This window comes from Ptychodera flava, chromosome 3, assembly GCF_041260155.1.
Source record: "Ptychodera flava strain L36383 chromosome 3, AS_Pfla_20210202, whole genome shotgun sequence".
Lineage (NCBI taxonomy): Eukaryota > Metazoa > Hemichordata > Enteropneusta > Ptychoderidae > Ptychodera > Ptychodera flava.
The window spans coordinates 18,640,829-18,661,870 of record NC_091930.1 but is presented as its reverse complement, the minus strand read 5'-3'; the positions used below and the strand labels follow the sequence as shown (position 1 = coordinate 18,661,870).

Here is a 21,042-nt window from a genome sequence, read left to right as displayed (position 1 = left end):
GTAATGATTAAAAGGGGTTCAGAATTGGTCAGGAAAACTTAAAAGATAGGAGAAGATGTGTAGACACAAAATAAGGGGTTGGAGCTGTGTTGAGAAACACTCCATTCCCACGTGACAGGTGTGTGACTCCCAAAGGTCTAAATTACAAGTTAAACAACAAAATTGAAATGTGATAATTTAAAGGGGTTCAGAACAGGTCAGGAAAACTTACAAGATAGGAGAAGATGTGTAGAAACAAAATAAGGGGGTTGGAGCTGTGTTGAGAAACACTCCATTCCCACGTGACAGGTGTGTGACTCCCAAAGGTCTAAATTACAAGTTAAACAACAAAATTCACATGCAATAATTAAAAAGGGTTGAGAATAGGTCAGGAAACATAAAAGATATGAGAAGATGTGTCAGACACAAAATATTGTGGTTGGAGCTGTGTTGAGAAACTCTCCATTCCCACGTGACAGGTGTGGGACTCCCAAAGGTCTAAATTACAAGTTAAACAACAAAATTGAAATGTGATAATTTAAAGGGGTTCAGAACAGGTCAGGAAAACTTACAAGATAGGAGAAGATGTGTAGAAACAAAATAAGGGGGTTGGAGCTGTGTTGAGAAACTCTCCATTCCCACGTGACAGGTGTGTGACTCCCAAAGGTCTAAATTACAAGTTAAACAACAAAATTCACATGCAATAATTAAAAAGGGTTGAGAATAGGTCAGGAAACATAAAAGATATGAGAAGATGTGTCAGACACAAAATATTGTGGTTGGAGCTGTGTTAAGAATCACTCCATTCCCACGTGACAGGTGTGTGACTCCCAAAGGTCTAAATTACAAGTTAAACAACAAAATTCACATGCAGTAATTAAAAAGGGTTGAGAATAGGTCAGGAAACATAAAAGATATGAGAAGATGTGTCAGACACAAAATATTGTGGTTGGAGCTGTGTTGAGAAACTCTCCATTCCCACGTGACAGGTGTGTGACTCCCAAAGGTCTAAATTTCAAGTTAAACAACAAAATTCACATGCAATAATTAAAAAGGGTTGAGAATAGGTCAGGAAAACATAAAAGATATGAGAAGATGTGTCAGACACAAAATATTGTGGTTGGAGCTGTGTTGAGAAACTCTCCATTCCCACGTGACAGGTGTGTGACTCCCAAAGGTCTAAATTACAAGTTAAACAACAAAATTGAAATGTGATAATTTAAAGGGGTTCAGAACAGGTCAGGAAAACTTACAAGATAGGAGAAGATGTGTAGAAACAAAATAAGGGGGTTGGAGCTGTGTTGAGAAACACTCCATTCCCACGTGACAGGTAGGTGACTCCCAAAGGTCTAAATTACAAGTTAAACAACAAAATTCACATGCAATAATTAAAAAGGGTTGAGAATAGGTCAGGAAACATAAAAGATATGAGAAGATGTGTCAGACACAAAATATTGTGGTTGGAGCTGTGTTGAGAAACTCTCCATTCCCACGTGACAGGTGTGGGACTCCCAAAGGTCTAAATTACAAGTTAAACAACAAAATTGAAATGTGATAATTTAAAGGGGTTCAGAACAGGTCAGGAAAACTTACAAGATAGGAGAAGATGTGTAGAAACAAAATAAGGGGGTTGGAGCTGTGTTGAGAAACTCTCCATTCCCACGTGACAGGTGTGTGACTCCCAAAGGTCTAAATTACAAGTTAAACAACAAAATTCACATGCAGTAATTAAAAAGGGTTGAGAATAGGTCAGGAAACATAAAAGATATGAGAAGATGTGTCAGACACAAAATATTGTGGTTGGAGCTGTGTTGAGAAACTCTCCATTCCCACGTGACAGGTGTGTGACTCCCAAAGGTCTAAATTACAAGTTAAACAACAAAATTCACATGCAGTAATTAAAAAGGGTTGAGAATAGGTCAGGAAACATAAAAGATATGAGAAGATGTGTCAGACACAAAATATTGTGGTTGGAGCTGTGTTGAGAAACTCTCCATTCCCACGTGACAGGTGTGTGACTCCCAAAGGTCTAAATTTCAAGTTAAACAACAAAATTCACATGCAATAATTAAAAAGGGTTGAGAATAGGTCAGGAAACATAAAAGATATGAGAAGATGTGTCAGACACAAAATATTGTGGTTGGAGCTGTGTTGAGAAACTCTCCATTCCCACGTGACAGGTGTGGGACTCCCAAAGGTCTAAATTACAAGTAATACAACAAAATTCAAATGTAATAAATTAAAGGGGTTCAGAATAGGTGAGGAAAACTTAAAAGATATGAGAAGATGTGTAAGACATAAAATATTGTGGTCGGAGCTGTGTTGAGAAACTCTTCATTCCCATGTGACATGTGTGTCATGACTCTGAATGCTCTAAATGTCAATCAATACAACATAATTCCAACATAATAACAACATAATTCCAATATTAATGCTCAAATTGTATCAGAATACACGATCGCGTTCTGAAAACATTGAGCGTGGGGCGTCGGTGTTTGTGGGAGCCGCCATTACCGGAAGTTGGAAATGACGGCTCCCAGAAATGTTTTGGAATGCGATCGTCGGTTTGAACAAATTTCAAACCCCATAAATGACAAAGTTAGTGCAGTATACTGTTAGTCTTCAGTAGTGATAAATCGGTACGACCAAATGCAGTAAATATGTTGCATTCCACATCAACACGCCTGGTCGAGTTGGGTGCGCTTATATGATACTCTCCAGGGCCTTCGGCATTGTAGCGCTACTGGTGAGCGAAGTCGCAAAAACCAAAAATCACCGACCGCCTCACCGTAGCGCTACAATTTTGCAGCTAGGATAACTCATAGTCATAGTGCTGCAACAGTTGTTGCGTCTCATTCCCTTCTGTTACAAGTCTATCACAAATGACAAAAAAATGATACTCACTTTGTGCTCATGCACTTTCTCTATAAACAAATGTGGTGGTTTCAATCGGGTTCGAACTCACAACGTACGGTACCCTGTCACCTAGCGGAGAAGACTGTCAGTTAGTTGTATGCAGTATAGATATATGTACGAACAGCAATAGTTATTTGAGGGAAGCGCTTGCGCAAAAGCCTGGCCTATGACCTTTGATCTCATATTCCGTGACTAAACGTGAGCATTCCCACATGACACATTCCATTTCGGAGGTGACAGACAGTGTGATTCACACATATGATGTTCTGTGTTGTTCATTTACATCGGTTCAATATTTTACTGATGGTCAATTATACTATGCTATGGGGCGTAATATTCCTCTATGAATCGTGTCATTTGTACAATAGTTTCTCTTTAAAGAGTTTGTTGATTATCAGTGGTAAAACAGCTCACTGGTGAACTGAAAACGTGTTTCCGGTTATACACAGATAAATTTACAGCATATCGAGAGCAGATCAACCTGGAAATAGATGAGAAGGTGATGTTTATTAGTGAACTGTCGTGTAATTAATGTTTTCAACCCAAAGCAGCTTCGACGGTTTCAGTATTGTTTTCTGCAAGGCAATATTGACTGCTATATTGATCTTATCACACGTAAACCAAAATAAAATCTGTCTCCAGTTTCTCTCTATTCACTCACACACGTGATGAAATTTGATTATTTGTTGTAAATAAAGGAACTCTATGTTTGTACTTTATTCAAGTCTCTAGGTCTCTGTCATTCCAATGCTGAGTAATGCTGGCTGTGGCCTAGAAAGACAGCTCAATACATCTTCAGATTTCATGGCGATGAATTCACTCATAATATACAAATTACTACGGTGGCCCCTACACGCCACGGAACTCTATTACTTTTGAATATAAACTCTAATTTTTCTTGACAATATATGTAATATTTGTAAGAGATTTTATTTCTCCACCGCAAACTTTTAATTTTGTACGGGCAACTTTATCTTAACATTATCTTAACTTTAACTTCTCGAAAGTATTTTTAGTTTTAACCATAAACAAAATATGTTTCTCAAAAGTATTTTTTATTTTGTAAAACAAAAGTAAAAATTTTTCAAGATAACAAACTCCCCTACACGTCGTGGAAATTTATTACTTTTGAACATAAACTCATATTTCTTGACAATATATTTAATATTTGTAAAAAAATTTATTTCTCCACAGCAAACTTTTATTTCTGAACGGGGAAACTTTATTTTTGGGTAAACTGTTTTTTAAAAACTTTTAACAAAATCACTTTAACTTTTTAAAATATAACTTTAACTTTGAACAAAATATTTGTTTCTCATAGGCGTTTTTTATTCGAAAAGAAGTAAAAATTGTTCACAGCAAGAGTTTAAGATTTTTGCTGAGCGCGAACTGAAATGACATAACCTTGTTTTTAGAGCAGAAAACTTAAATTCTTAAAGAAAAGTTTTATTTTTCCAAGCGTAAAATTAATTTCTTTATGGAAAAAAGATTTTCTCAGAGCAGCAAATTGAAATACAGAGAATAAAACTTTTTTCTCAATGGCGAGAAATTATTTTCTGAAGACAAAAAACTAATTCTTTCAAGATATATTTTCTACATATGAGTGTGGTTTAAGAATTTGGTAAAACTGAACTGAGAAAGAACGAAAAAGGAAGGATGAAAAAGTCAAACTTTTCTTCAGAGCGAAATTTATTTCTGAGAGGAGAAATATTTCATGTGAGGGCGCAATTACCTATAATCCATAGCAAACTCTTTCTAGCGAGAGTAAACATATTTTGGGGAAGAGTAAAACATTTTCCGACGAGCAAAACTATTTTAACGGCGGCGGAAGTTAAAGTATCCCACCATGCAACACCCAAGTTTGATGACCCAGAGTCTCCGAGACAACCATGACTGACTTCATCGGCGATACAGGCACGCTAGCCCGGCCCTAGCTGCAGTACAGTACCTCGAGGTTTTACCTTAATTGGGTCGGATGGTTTGCCGTACTGTACTGCAGCTAGCCCGTGCCCGGCCCTACCCTGCCTGCGTACGATGCTGTGTGTTGGGGCCGTATAACGCCGGGAACACACAGCATCGTACGCAGGGCTATGGGCACGGGCACGCAAACGAGTCAGTTCAACAGTTGCCACTTGTCTGAGTCCCCGAAGAACGGTTTTGTGTTTGAGTGATTCGTCCTGACTGCAGACGTTGTGCGACGGGATGGACCGCATTGGGTTCCTTCATTAGCTCTGCATGGGCTGTGTGTTACCGGCGTTATACGGCCTCCCACCACATAACGCCGGTAACACAGCCCTGCCATGCAGAGCTATTCCTTCATCAGTTGCTGTGTTGTTAATGTTATGTTGTGTGATAGTCAAATTTTCTATAAGCCAGATTCGTAATTGATAGAGTCTTCGACTGAAACTGAACCTGGCCCGCCAGATTTGACCACAGTCGAGCTTGGTTCAATACAGTAGTTGTGGGTCCACAGCTGTGATGTTTTCGGACGGGATATGCCTTTTACGGGCTGGTTGACTTTCACGTTTTGACCCCGCAAACCACACGTGAAAGTCAAAACCAGTCCGCGACTGTGGTCAAATCTGGCGGGCTTGGTTCAGTTTCAGTTTCTATAAATTACGAATCTGGCTTCTCCTCTCAGAAAAGATGAATATCACACACATTGGCTGTGTGTTACCAGTGTTATGTGGTGGGAAACTTTCAAACGCCGGTAATACACAGACCTGTACCCAGGGCTATGCCATGCGGTCCCGTCGCACACCGTCTGCCGTCAGGACGAATCACTCAAACATAAAACCGTTCTTCAGGGACTCAAACAAGTAGCAACTGACCCGCGTGCCCGTAGCCCTGTGTACGATGTTGTGAGTTCCTGGCGTTATTGCGGCCCAAACACACAGCATCGTACGCAGGCAGGGTAGGGCCGGGCTGGCGTGCCCATATCGCCGATGAAGTCATTCATGGTTGTCTCGGAGAGCAGATCGTCCATGTACCCGACACGAACACGAACTGTGTGTCTGATACCAGCTACCAACTCGGAGACTCTGGGTCATCAAACTTGGGTGTTGCATGGTGGGATACTTTACTTCCGCCGCCGTTAAAATAGTTTTGCTCGTCGGAAAAATGTTACTCCTCACAAAAATATGTTTACTCTCACTAGAAAGAGTTTGCTATGCATTATAGGTAATTGCGCCCTCACATGAAATATTTCTCCTCTCAGAAATAAATTTCGCTCTGAAGAAAAGTAAGTTTGACTTTTTCATCCTTCCCTTTTCGTTCTTTCTCAGTTCAGTTTTACCAAATTCTTAAACCACACTCATATGTAGAAAATATATCTTGAAGGAATTAGTTTTGTTGTCTTCAGAAAATAATTTCTCTCCATTGAGAAAAAAGTTTTATTCACTGTATTTCAATTTGCTGCTCTGAGAAAATCTTTTTTCCATAAAGAAATTAATTTTACTCTTGAAAAATAAAACTTTTCTTTAAGAATTAAGTTTTCTGCTCTAAAAACATAAGGTTGTGTCATTTAAGTAACTCAGTTCGCTCAGCAAAAATCTTAAACTGTTGCTGCGAACAATTCTTACTTCTTTTCGAAATAAAAAACGTTTTGAGAAACAAATATTTTGTTCAAAGTTAAAGTTATTTTTAAAAGTTAAAGTGATTTTGTTAAAAGTTTTAAAAAACAGTTTACCCCAAAAATAAAGTTTCCCCGTTCAGAAGTAAAAGTTTGCTGTGGAGAAATAAAATTTTTACAAATATTAAATATATTGCCAAAATTATGAGTTTATGTTCAAAAGTAATAAATTTCCATAACGTGTAGGGGAGTCTGTTATCTTGAAAAAATTTTACGTTTTACAAAATAAAAAATACTTTTGAGAAACATAATTTCTTTATTGTTAAAACTAAAACTACTTTCGAGAAGTTAAAGTTAAGATAATGTTAAGATAAAGTTGCCCGTACAAAATTAAAAGTTTGCGGTGGAGAAATAAAATCTCTTACAAATATTAAAGATATTGTCAAGAAAGATTAGAGTTTATATTCAAAAGTAATAGAGTTCCGTGGCGTGTAGGGGCCACCGTAAATACACATTGATACTGATGTCTTGCTGTGCCACCAGGAATCGCATGGCACTTTGTTTGCATGCGTCCGTTTGAGATTTTGAAAAAAAAAATTTTTTAAAAAAGAACTCTAAGCTATCAAATTCACCAAATACGCTGTCTGCAACTTTGAAATTTTGAGGATCATTTGGTAAAATGGCGACCTAGTGACGTCATATAAACAAAATTAAAATGTAGTACTTATGAGATTACCATAGACAAACGGATGTTTAAGTAAATGCTTATTTCGTTTACATCAAGAAATCGTGTGTTTATCTTCCCATGACGTAGACAAACAACAATTCTATGTGTCTCCCAAACCTCAGAAGGTGTGATCGCTTTTTTTTAAAAAAGAATATGTATTTTATGAAATGAAATGAAAATGATAGGAGCCGTATCCTCCACTCAGACGAAAATTCAAGTCAAAGTTACTTTAAAGAAAACAAATTAAATAGAAAGGATACAAGAGAATTTAAATTCTGAGAGTAAAGAAAACGATATGATAACATTATGTAAGAAAGGAAAGAGCAAACTTCCTGTATTTGGTTAAAAATAGTAAAGGGTGGCATCAATCCCATGAAGAATATTTTATATAACATTTCACATAGAGTGACTGCTTCTAATAGTTGATATTAGTATAGTGCAGCGCCCTCATAGACAGAGATGAGCAAGACTGGCGAGCCTTTCTATCTGAAGAACTCACCAATCGCATTTGTACATCGACTTCTCAGGTCTATTACTTTCTCATCGAACGGTTACATCAGTATTTGAATTTGATCAGGTTCAAGATCAGAGTGATAACGACACCCAAACCATACGTTCAGCAAAGTCCGCCGGTTTAGACTACAGATACGGCAATCCAGGGTGGCGCCCTCTTCATCCAATGCCAATACATGTGAATACTTCTACATTGGACACTGAAGGTAATATTTTAATCAGAGATGGTCCACTGTGCATGATTTATCGATTTGAAGAAGCTGGGTTGGTAAATATGAAGAACGCTGGGCCAAGTTTTGTTGTGGTGATGTAACTGGTGTTTTCACAACACTTTTTATAGTCATACAAGATGCTTCGCTGTATCAGATCGAATGAAACAGCTGATCTTTGAACCCTTAATAAAATAGAGACTTTAAAGTTTTTTCTTCACTTTGTTAATAGACACTTTGGCCCTTCATTTCGTAGAATGGTAAAAGTTTACGACTGTGATTTGGAGAAAATCACCCGCCGGCAAATTACAAGCAAAATGGTAGAATTTGTACTTTGTAGTTTAAATTGCCCGATGTTGTCAGAGTTCAGCAAGTCTGAAAAGGATTTTCAGTCTGCCGTGGCAGGTACAAGACAACAATTCTACGTCATCTATCTTCCAGCTGCCCCTTTGAGGATAACAAATGTACAACCCTTCTTAGCTCTTTTATGTTGGTCTGTAATTCCCCTGCGAGTTATTTCAGTTAAACAGTGTGTGTATGTAACACAGTGTCAACAAGGACCAGTTAGTTTTAGCTATGATTGTTGTTGAAAGAGCAATTTTGATTTTCACACATGGACACAAAAAATGTAATTTCTCTCAATTCGATAGTATAGAGAGAAATTGATGTCTTCGCGGTACGTAAATTAAATTTGATACTTGACATGAATAAATAGTGTGTAGGCGGGGCTACGGAGCTATTAGCAGAATTAGATAAAGCTGCCTTTGGAATCAGCTAGAGCTGCCACCTCTTGCTGATCCATCATTAATGAATGAATGGAGTGGAACGTATTTCATTGACTAGAAGGGAGTATGAGGAGACTTAAAGTTTCTCAAATCTCAGTGTGAATCTTGGTTTTGGATATGATGAAATATTGGCAAATATAAAATTTTCGGTGCTACAAAAATGATCCTTTCTGTTCCTCTAGTGTTAAATTTCAAAAAATTCCCTTTTGTCTTTGGTTTTTGTGTCAATTCCACCATCACGCTTTAGAACATGCTTAACAATTCAACGAGAAATCTTTGCAGCTTTTGCTGTACGAATGGAAAGTACGGCGACACTTTAGCACGCCCTCTAGAGTTCTATGTACTCACCGTTATTGCTACTGCTCATCGATCCTGATACATCACATGGACAGCACTTTTTGCATCTAAAGCTGGATATATTCGCATTTGAGTTGATGTTAAAGTTGATCGAATAATTGAAAACAATTACCAAACTGATTAAATGAAAAATCTTCTTTTAAGACACAATTTCTTTGCATTACTTTCACCTTCAACGTCATCAGTCATATCGTTGTAATCAATATGAATGACCAATTTTGAAAACAATACATCTGACTGATGACAAAAGAAGTAAAAAGTCTGAAAATGGCTAGCATGTTGAGTTCATAATTCTTGGAATCACATGGAATTTTGATCCCTTTCAGACAGTACCTCAGTGCCCCAAGGACAGTGTCCTTTCGATCGAACCTGTCTTACCATTCACAGCTTATTTTGAAAGGCAGTAAGAAAAGTGGCAATTTTTAAGCTTACAATTTTTCAAGTAAATCAAACGTAGAATTTTATAATTCAATTCAACATGGAAGAAGTCTCAAATTGAACACAAATAGGCTTCGGCGATTCGGTTATAACTCATTCATAAATATCTGATAAAATATTCTCCGTATTTTATAAACCATTTTTACAAGTACGAGCTATAACTTTAATTTATGTTTTTTCTTTTCTTTGTGGAGTCAATTTATGTTCTGATTTTTTTGTTTTCCAATAAATGGTAATATCGTTAAAAATATGGTTGTCAACATCGACATAGCAGAATTATTGGGGGGGGGGGGGTTGAGGGGTGGGCCGGGGTAGTAGGAACTGCGCCTGTGTGACTTTCTTATTTAAAAAAGAATGTATATTTCATGCACGGCATCTGGATGCATTACGTCAGCAAAGCTGCAACATACAGATTTTACGATTTACATTGTGACAGACATGTTATAACTTTCATCAACTTGAATCGTCAACGTCATTGGTCGTATGGGTCCCATACGACCGTTGACCGCAGTTCCCATGACGCCCCCCCCCCCCACCTCCGAAGAGATATCAGAAACCGTGACCCATTCCAATATTTGTAGAAGGGAAGAAACTGTGGATGCCAGACTTTCGTTTCTGTGTCACGAGTGAGATCGAAACAGGAACGCCAAGTATGTTATGAAGTAAATCAAAATATAGTTTGTAAGCGTATTTCCTATATGTGCATGCTTTGTTGAAGATAATGGTACATCAGATGAGCTCCAAAACCTACAAGGTCAAATACATCCGTAAAAAATAAAACAAGTCAATCAAATGTTTGTTTCGCATTCATCAAAGTTTTATTTACAAGTACTTATACACAAAGCAACATATTGTTTGCTTGGAGATACAAATGTACATATCTGAGTGACTTTACATTAAAATATTCAACTTGTTAACTTCATTTTTTATTCAAGAAAATAAATCAAAAATACTTGTATCACTTTTTGCGGCCATAATCGGTGTCTAAATTTCTCATTTCAACTTACCGTACGCAAACAATATTAGTGTAGGCCAATTCTCATCAAATTTACCTATATTCTCCGTGTTAGCTGCACAGCAGCTTAACGTACATAGATGGTAAATATGTCGAAAAATCAGTCTGTTTTGCTCAGCAAAACTAGAGAAGAAGTTACGCCTGACAGGGTCGTCTGCGGCGGCCTACGCCAACTGTCACTGTGAGTCCGCTCAAAATGCAGTCACTGAGTTCTGATAGCGTAATTGGTCACAGCGACCCCTTGCGGCAGGCCGCAAGGGGCGCTGTGCAAACTGATTACTGGATACTGGTCCGTTCATTTCAAACATGGCAGTCTGTCTGAATGACACAGTTGTGTCCTCTCCGTGAAAATTCCCGTAAACTGCGGAAACCATTCCCGATTTCAAGAAATCCTAGGATTGTAAGAGTCGCTAAAGGCATCGGAATCACAAGGTACGTTTCTGCACACACATGTCTGTGAAAATCGTCATTTTTTGACAAGTTTTACCAACACAATGCAACACTGTTAGCGCACTTCTACGCCTTTGCGCCCATGGCGTGAGATCATATCTGTCATGGGCAGAATTTTCTGAACTTCAAAAATGTTCAGATGTGAATCAGTTTTCCATCAAAGTTCAGTGTTATTGGTAGATATGAATGAAAACTTATCTTCTGATCCAAAATCTAGCTGAAATAATCAAAATTGTTCAAATTTCCAATAAAATTCAATCGCTACACAGTCTGTCGGTTGCATTGTGTTCTGTAAAATTCGTCTGGAAAGTTGTAGATTTTCACCAGAAACATACCTGCAGACTTGACATGTTATATTGTCATGTCTGCTTCTATGTATGTTTCTGTACACTCATGCACACATCTGTGAAAGTCAAAAATTATTCTGACAAATATTTCATAATAAAATTGCAAAAGGCTGCTGTTAGAAAAATCAGAAAATACTCAATTTTCCATAAACATTGGGTGAATTGCAATCTGATTAAAATCAGATGTAGAGTACGGCGACGTCTATACTTACGCGGTATTCTCTTGCTGTCACCTCTCAACAACAAGAGAATACTGCGTAAGTATAGACGTCGCCGTACTCTACATCTGATTTTAATCAGATTGGGTGAATTGGTCTGTCCAAGATGCCAAATTAATGTTTGATCCAAAAGTATAAAATATGCAAAGTACCTTCAAAAATACACATTTACAGCCTGCCAGTTGCAATGAGTTGTGTAAAATTTGTCAGAAAATTTGTAGATTTTCACTAGAGATATCCCTGCAGAGTTGACATGATGTGGTGTCATGTCTGCTTATATGTACAGTAGTTTAACACAGTATTCCTGTGTTACAACTAATCTGTATGGATTATCCTTACACAGTGCAATGTAACCGGGTGACTCTAACTGACCTTGACCTTTATAGCTGAGAAATTCACCATCACAATTGAAGTGAACCACTCTATTCTTACTGACATCACAAACATATATGCCATCTTGTTGGTGATCAAAACACAAACCCAATGGCAACTCTAAGTGTCCCTTGCCAATGTCTCTTATACTTTGCATCTGGTGATTCAAAACATGAACACATTTCCTGCCATAATCTGATACAAAAATACATTTCTTATTCACAATCAGATCCCAGGGAATACTGACTTGTCCTTTTTCAGTTCTTGCAATGTGTTCACCAGATTTATTATATTTTCTCACATATCCATTGTCGTCACCAATGAATATAAAACCATCAGGACTCAAGCAGATACCGGTTGGATCAATTCCTTCTTTGCGTCCAAAACAGTTTAAAATCTTGCTTTGTCCAGAACTCACCACAACTTGGCCATTCCCTTGGTCACTCATAAAGTATTGGTCATTGTCTTCATCCACTGTGACATTCCATGGATTAAATGACTTTGGGAATGCATGGAATTGTAAGATGAGATCACAGCAGAGTTGGATTGGATCAATAACCTGAACTCTATGATTCCCTTCATCACATATAACCCATTGACCGTTCTTCTTGATGTATATTCCCTTGGCCCCATTAAATTGTCCTGGCATTGATCTTGACCCAAACACTTCAAGGACACTCCCCTTGACCGGATAACCTAGGGAAAACAAAAACATAAAGGTCAAAGGTCAAATTGCAAACTACAATTTCTATGAAGTCAAATATTTTCAGATCTCACAAATTTTGACTGAATACAAACTTCTTTTGTTTACACAAACACATGGAACATTTAAAGGAACAACTTCCTTACATTGTTATATAACTCACGTGTTTCCATGGCAACGTATTTGCATTTTATTGATGGAAATGTGATTTTCAGTCCATAAGGTAAGTCATTGTATTGCTGATTAGCTCATGTTTTACCAATGTTTGCCAGGTTGTAAATTGTTTTGATGTGTTTTGACCTCGATCACAAATACATGTTGATGTAATCATATGTTCCCATGGCAACATATTTGCATTTCATTGATAAAAATGTGATTTTTAGCTACTATAGACTATAGTCTATAGAAGCTATTTGGATGGGTATGCGTCCGTCGTCAGTCTGTATGTATGTATGTATGTATGTATGTCCGTTTGTGAGGCGTCCGTCCACTCAAATATCTTGAGAATCGCAGTACTTACTGATTTGATATTTGTTGTGTAGATGAAAAATATGATTTTGAGAAACAAGTTTTTTAATTTTTTGATATTGTTGAAAATAGGCAAAATTAATGCCAAAAAAGGTGTTTTTGGTAAAAAATCTTCTTCTTCATAACCGCTGGTCAGACAGCTTTGTTATTTGGTATACAGGTCCCTAGGGGTAACCCAACTTAGATTTGTTCAAATTGTGATGAAATATGCAAATGTGTATTTTTAAGGAATTTTTTTGTCATTTTTGGTCAAAATTTGACTTACATTGTATGTAATTCTTGTACTGTATAAACCCTATCAATTCACCCAGAAAAAATAATTAATATGATTTTAAATAATTGAATTAATTAGGAAATCATCAAAGCCAAAATAATTTTAGTGTAGAATTATCAGAAAGCTCAACTTTTTTTGACAGTTCATAGTGAAATGCTCACCATCTTGGAGGATTAAAACATGTAAAGGCAACTTTCCTGAATCCCAACTTTGACATATTCTGAACCGTCATTTATTGTGCCCTGTATATTATCTAAAAGAAATTGCTCAAAATAGTCAATAGAGATAGAGATAGAGATAGAGAAAGTTCTAATTTCCATTTATGGTTGACTTGGTAAGGATAAAATAAAATCACTTTTTGAGGAAAAAAATAGAGTGGTCAATTAAAAGAGTGGTCAAAGTGATAGGGTTTTTATGGTAAAGCTGGGCTGTAAGATTCCTCATGTGCTATTTATAGCAATTATGCAATCTGTGTAAACAGTGCAATGAAAGTTACATGATTCCTTACAATGCTTTTGATGACCTTGAACTTCTTAAGTTTCAAACATTTGTCTCTTCAGTGTGCTTTCTCTGAGTATGTACAGTCTCAACTTATTCAACAGAACTCACTTACAATGTTAATCAAAGATATCCACCTTCTTCATCAATACATGTGTCACAAAAGGTTATTCTCTACATAACACAGCAGAGCTCTGTCAACTGTTGAGTTGCTTGTTCTTTCAAAACCGCTGGTCAGACAGCTTTAATATTTGGTTTACAAGTCCCTAGGATGACCTTAGTGAGATAATTTCATACAGTCAGGAAATACTTAATTTTGTATCCATGTCTATAGTAGCTTCAGGGACTTTGGCCCTATGTTTAATCCATAAGGTAAGTCATTGTATTACTGATTAGCTCATGTTTTATAGAGAGAGTTGCCATGTTGTAAATGGTTATTTGTTGTATTTGACCTCAATCACAGATACATACCAATGTGTTTTTTCATTTGTTTATTTGTTTCTTTGTTTGTTTACCGACACTAGGAACGCTACCAAATGTTTTTCAACATTCTCCTAAATTTTATTTCTGGTTTTGTGTTATCTGTGTCTCCCAAGTTTTCTCACTAAAATTTCCCTGACCTGCCAATTGTCTCTCTCTAAACCTTTTTCACTGATCAGTTTTCAAATACTTGCAGTCACTGATTTGTTTATTCCGTAGATTTATTTTGTTTTTTGGGTTTTTTTTTTCAAATTCTTGTCAATATTTATCAAGCTTTGCACATTTTGCCCTTATGTGTACATATTTGTCAATTTTGTTTTGCAAATTTTGTTTTGTAAATTTTTGTCTTATTTGTGATCCTGAATTTACAGAAATAATCTGTGCTTCAAATGTTTGCTTGTTTTTGTTGTTTGTTGTCAGCCATTCTGAAATTTTGCTTTGCTTTCTATGTTCTGTCTTCTACCAGTTTTCTTGTATTTACATGGTATCTATGTTACTGTATAATTTTATTGTTGATTAGCTTATAAATATCTAAGCATAGTTGCCATGTTGTAAATTGTTTTGTTGTTTTGACGTCAATCACAGATACATACAGTGCTTTCTGCTTGCTTTTGTTTTTAATTTGACAAATTTTTGTTTTAATATTTTCTCGAATCTCCCCAAATTTTATTCTTGATTTTTAGCTACTATAGACTATAGTCTATAGAAGCTATTGGGATGGGTATCCGTCCGGCGTCAGTCCGTCAGTCTGTATGTATCAGTGTTCTCCACGAGGGTTTTTGACGGGCGGTGCGCCCGGCTTCTTTTTGTCGCCGCCCACCTTTAATCTCGCCCGCCCACCTTTTATCTCGCCCGCCCACCTTTGTTTTTTGTAGCCTAACTGTTTTCACAGTCAGTTGTCCGAACAATATCTGAAAGCCTATTGTATAAAAATGACAGCAACTGACAACGTCGTGTAATAAAGAGGGGCCATTCACACATCTGTCGGTTTGTTTTGCGACTGCATGCAATCCTCAATGTTCTCCCCAGGCCGTTTAACAGGATCGGCCCCGATCCTTTATTTTTTCGCCCGATCCTCTTTCATATCCGCCGATACTCTTTAGTTAATGTGGTTGAAGACCTATTGTTTCTCAGCGGCGATTTTGTCACGCTTTTATTTCAGCGAGCTTTTAGTGTGAAACGGCCGTAGTGCCGATGAACATTCGCGAAGACTTCAATTCAAAATGCTTGAAAAGTTAAGCTGCCGACCGTACCGTACAGACACCGTCCATTTCATACAACGGACACGGTACAAGGCTCGGTGTTGCATTTTTGCCAGCGGGCACTCAGTCAAAGCATCTATACTATAGGCAACTATTGTTGCCGCCAATGTCTCGTACTTGTAAGGATCCGAAGGTCAGGAAAGTGATTTCGATCAGATGTGGCTAAAATCGTACGATGGTTGATACAAATATCAGATGCAAAAAAGTATGGTACTTCGCGTGTTCAGGTCGTTGCGTATCCGAGCCGAGTTAGCCATTTTGAAATCCGTGTACATCCACATGACGTTGAAGCCATGTGTGTCACTTCCTGTCACGCATTCTAACTTGCATGCGATTCACTCGATTGACTTTGAGAAGCAGTTGCGTTTGATCAAGTTTCAAAATCCGTGACCGTTTTAAAATATGAAAGGCACAATGAAATGAAGTAAAAAGAAACTGCACGAGCTAAAATCATCATTCGTGTGATCATCCGAATACAGCAGCTATGTACATACGGTTCTGTACTGTATAGTTCAAAGGTCGCGTGTGATCGAGATCAAGAGCGCCAGCGTGCTCCACACAAACATCATGGCAGCCTACGCCGCGCAGTAGTCAAAGTTTTGTACGTTTGCCGAACTATGAGTCGATGAAATTTCAAATCCTTTTCTTGGAAATACCTGGGATCATTTTTTTCGGGCCTCTCTTTATTATGAATAGAGTTTTAAAGTCAACTGTGTTTCTCTGCAGGCATGCTCCGCTGACTCCGCATTGTAACTTAGTGCAAATATTCAGTCCCGTATCAACTAGTCATGGACGCCGCACGTAAAAAAAGACGTTCATGGCTTTACCAATCGGGCTACAGACAATCATATAGTAACAGAGGATCATATGAAAACATGCCACCATTTGCACCGATTATTTCGAACACTGATTACTTCTTGAATTTTCATGTTGGTATTGTGCAATATATTTACTAAATTGTGCATTGTTTGTATTAGTTCAAGGTTTTTTTTTCACTTTTGATGTTTTATTATCTATTTAATGTAAATAAAAAGGATTTAAATTAAAAAATAAATTTTATAGCTTGCCATTTATCACTGCTGAATGGAGAAAAATATTAAAAATGTCAGAAGTATATCTCATCACTGGAATGCCTTGTGAATAGCCCTGGTGATATGTAAATTATGTGCAAATATCATGCAAATAATATGCTAATTAGCCGCCCGCCTTTAATTTTCATTTGTGGAGAACACTGTGTATGTATGTATATATGTCCGTTTGTGAGGCGTCCGTCCACTCAAATATCTTGAGAACCGCAGTACTTACTGATTTGATATTTGTTGTGTAGATGAAAAATATGATTTTGAGAAACTATTTTTTTTAATTTTTTGATATTGTTGAAAATAGGCAAATTAATGCCAAAAAAGGTGTTTTTGGTAAAAAATCTTCTCCTTCATAACCGCTGGTCAGACAGCTTTGTTATTTGGTATACAGGTCCCTAGGGGTAACCCAACTTAGATTTGTTCAAATTGTGATGAAATATGCAAATGTGTATTTTTAAGGAATTTTGTTGTCATTTTTGGTCAAAATTTGACTTACATTGTATGTAATTCAGGTACTGTATAACCTCTATCAATTCACCCAGAAAAAAATAATTAATAGGATTTTAAACAATTGAATTTATTAGGAAATCATCAAAGCAAAAATAATTTTAGTGTGGAATTATCACATAAGGGGAACGCTCCATTAACTTAGAAGTACCCGAGTAACCCGAGTTGGTTATCAGAGGATTAATCTCTATGTCAACATATGCGAACAGATTATCTTTTAGTGTAAACAAAACATTAGCACTGCCGGAACTACTTTTAGCATGGCCCACGCCGGTCGGCGCTTAAACTTGATGACGGCTCTGCTCTGTCCTGCACTCTGGATTTCTGACCAGCGTAAAAAGTGCCGTCCAGCACTTGCTATTACTTTGACGTCATCATTTAGTTCATAAAATTGCATGAAGAGTTTACAAAAACAATGGTACTATAGAATCCCTTTCAATAAAATGCCGTTTAAACAATACCAGCAGTTAATTAACGTACGCTGATTTTGCATACGAAAAGCTATTTTAGCTGGTTGAGGGTACGTTCACAAAGATCATTGCCCTTTGAACTAAAGTTTTCCTGTCACACAATATCTCTGTACGATCGAAAGGAGACAAACTGACGATTTTTGCTTTGTATGAATGTTTATAACCCTATAAAAGAAAGTACGGTAGCGAAAATCAGCACAACAAATGCTAAAACGTACTCTTTCAATTTCAGTTCAGACTCAATGAGTGGTATTGCGGAAAGGTGCATGCAATGCAATGAAAGTCACGAGCAAACTTTGGTGTCAACGGATACAGTCTTTGAATGGACCCTTTCACGGTTATCGACGCCATATTGGACAGGGGGCAAATGGCGGACACGGTCGCTTGCGGCGCTGTGCGATTTGTAACGGCGGAGAGTAGACTGGGTCGTGTCTGTCCAGACTCGTGTTACTTTTCCTGAACTTCGCCCGATTTTTTTCGAAAAGGCGCCCTGAATGTCAATCGGATCGTTGTCATAGGTAGTTATCGCACGATAGTACAGTTTATTTAGATGTTGAAATATATTTTGCTCTTTAAATTTTTTATCGTATTATTGCCGTCGGCAGCTGAACCCGGTCGATCAATGTAGATCTATACTAGGTATAGGTAGTGCAGTACCGTAGGTTTGTAGAGTACGGACGGAAAGATAAACGGGAACGTTGTCAGTTTTAACTTGCATAGTTAGTATTGTATCGTAGCTTGATCACAGAGTTTCAAATCCAGTCATAACTGTTACTAGTTTGTTAACAAGACCTACAATGTGGTATGTGTCCTCTTCGTTCTACCGCCATTGTCCTACGCCATTAACGAATTCAGACCATGAAAACATTGCCATATCGTGAACTGATTCTCTTGTCTGTTTAATCATTTCAACAGATTAGTTTCCAGACTTAAAAGATATGATAGACGTGACAAAGACAGGGACATTTTAGAGTAAACAAGGCAGGGACACAGGTAAGAGTTGGGGAACCCGCCAGCTCATGCCATGACTATTAGCTGAATGACAGATAAATATTTCATCTACATGGAGTGGCCTCTAATCTTTGACTCGTCACAGTTTCAAGTGTAGCGTCGAATTTTTTATCTTTAGGCTAGTCGTTATAAGATTTATCATTAATCAGGTTTTTTATATTCAAGTCATTAACAGTGAAGTCAGATATAGGATGCTATCATGGCTATGCCATAGATACTCTGTAGATAGATGATTGGCTGTTGTAGTTACTGTAAACCATGTAGTACAGAGAGGATGTATGAGCTATTAACTTACTTTTTCAATTTTCAAATGGAAACCTCTTGTGTGTCCATGAATTTTGTCTGACACACTAGTTTGATTATAAAATGTTCATTTTTAAAGTTTTGTTTTTTCTATTTTAATGATTGACTCTACCTCAAAGAGCAAAGAGCTTCACAATGAGAAATCAAAGTTTAAAAATGTTGTCAAATATTGAAACACTGGGTACATGCCAGACCATATATGTGCATTTTAGCTATCCTATAAGGGTTCGACATTCGTGTAAAATGATCACTATCCCGCAGGACCAGTAAAATGTTTAATTCAGTGGTCCTGCAAAAGATTTGGTAGTCCCGTCTGAAAGTCTCATGAAACTAGGCAATAACTTGTCGTTTGAAAAATGTTTTATTTCACATTAAAGCAAAACTCTCAGCACTTACGTCCGAAATAATGGACAACCATCTCGCTTGATTAATCATAGAAGATAGTTTGCTCCGCTCACAATCGGCTATAGCAGAAACAAATTCTCGTGCCCTTTTGTCATTTCTATATGTAGACCCGACATTCAAACCTTTTGCTTCATCTAAGTCACACAACCAAGGAAAATCGGAAAATGGTCTGCCATGTTTAGCGAGAGCATGTGACGTTTTGAAGAGAACAACCAGTCCGCTGACAACCTCTTTATTCAAAGATAGAATAATTTTATCGGCCCGAGTCTCGCCAGGTTTCGCCTGCTTGGCTTCCAGCTTACCAACATTCCTGCTATGAGTAACTGAGATGGCATGTGCCTTTAATTAACAGAATCTAGTTTAAAATTCGAACATCCCGTCACAAAGGTGCCCACAGCGTCAAATTTTTGACAAACTTTGCAGTACATTTTCCCCTTACCATTACTGACAAAATAGGACAGCCAAGTGTATTTCATTTTCCAAGCCTCCTGAAATTCACGTACCCGGACATTATCATCGTAGCACTTGTTTTTCGTCGTACCTCTACTGTAGATCGTGCCTTTTTGACAGCCGGGGGAGTATAGCCAACCAAAAAACGTTCCATCATTAGTAAAAAATCAGAGCTGAAAATAGATCGTACGAGTAGTTGCGAGCAACCGGAATGGACGACGCCATTGAACTATGAGCATTGCATAGTGCGGATACAGCGCCACCGGCATTGCCACGTACCGGCCATGTACACTATCTGCGTGAAAACACCGGCGCAGTAGTTTTTCAATGGCCGCGCATTTCGAAGTTGCTGACGATCAGTAGATCGTGTTTATTTGCAGTTGAAACCAAAAGCTACTTATCGAAAAGTCGCTATCCCGTCGGACTTGCAACAAAATAATTTACTAGTCCTTAAAAAAAGTTACTAGACTCGGGATAGTGGGCCAGCGTGAATGTCGAACCCTGCCTATAGAGTTTTATGATAAGTTATTGTTGAATAGACAAGGAGTTGCACAGTGAGCTTTTGTAGAGTATGGCCAAAGTCAGAGATAGAATGATGTGTCCTTCATATTTACTGTTTATAGAGAGAAATAATAACAATCTTAGCTCGACTACCCTTTGCCTTTTATGATTTGGGCAACGATAAGGTTCTGCTTCCATTTTTGTATTTTTACTTGATAATCCATAAATTATTATTTCAATAGTTGGGGAAATAATTTTTTTAATTTTATAAAATACATTTTAATTAAATCATTCATGTATTACATTGATTAGACATTGGAAGGATGTTCTTCCACTTGTTGTTGAACCTAAGCTTGTTTGTTAGATACTGAAAGTAACACTAAATAAAACACTGTTAAACTTATAATTGTTTTCCTATTCCTTCATTTCAACAGATTAGCTAGACAGTAGCATAGAACGTGTAGTAATTATGGCTAGTAAGGGAGATGATCATGCAGGAACATAATGAAGACCTCTTACAGAAGTCAGTTGGTGAACTGAGACATTTCTTGTCAATGAGAGCAATGAGAGGCATCAGTACAACAGGTTCAAAGCCAGATTAGTGGCCAGAGCCTTTGTTGCTACTGAAGAGCGTGTTCCTCTGAAACTTTCTGAACTGGAACAGAAGGAAA

The 21,042-nt window shown here is 37.4% G+C and overlaps 1 protein-coding gene across 1 annotated transcript in view; it reads right to left on the bottom strand.

Moving 5' to 3' along the window:
* Positions 1–10,290: 10,290 nt before the first annotated feature.
* LOC139129691 (uncharacterized) overlaps positions 10,291–21,042 on the bottom strand; it is a 157,554-nt gene continuing 146,802 nt past the window's right edge. Inside the window, exon 3 of the mRNA XM_070695366.1 lies at positions 10,291–12,593. The gene's annotated coding sequence lies outside the window, so the exon portion shown is untranslated. The remainder of the gene's footprint in view (positions 12,594–21,042) is intronic.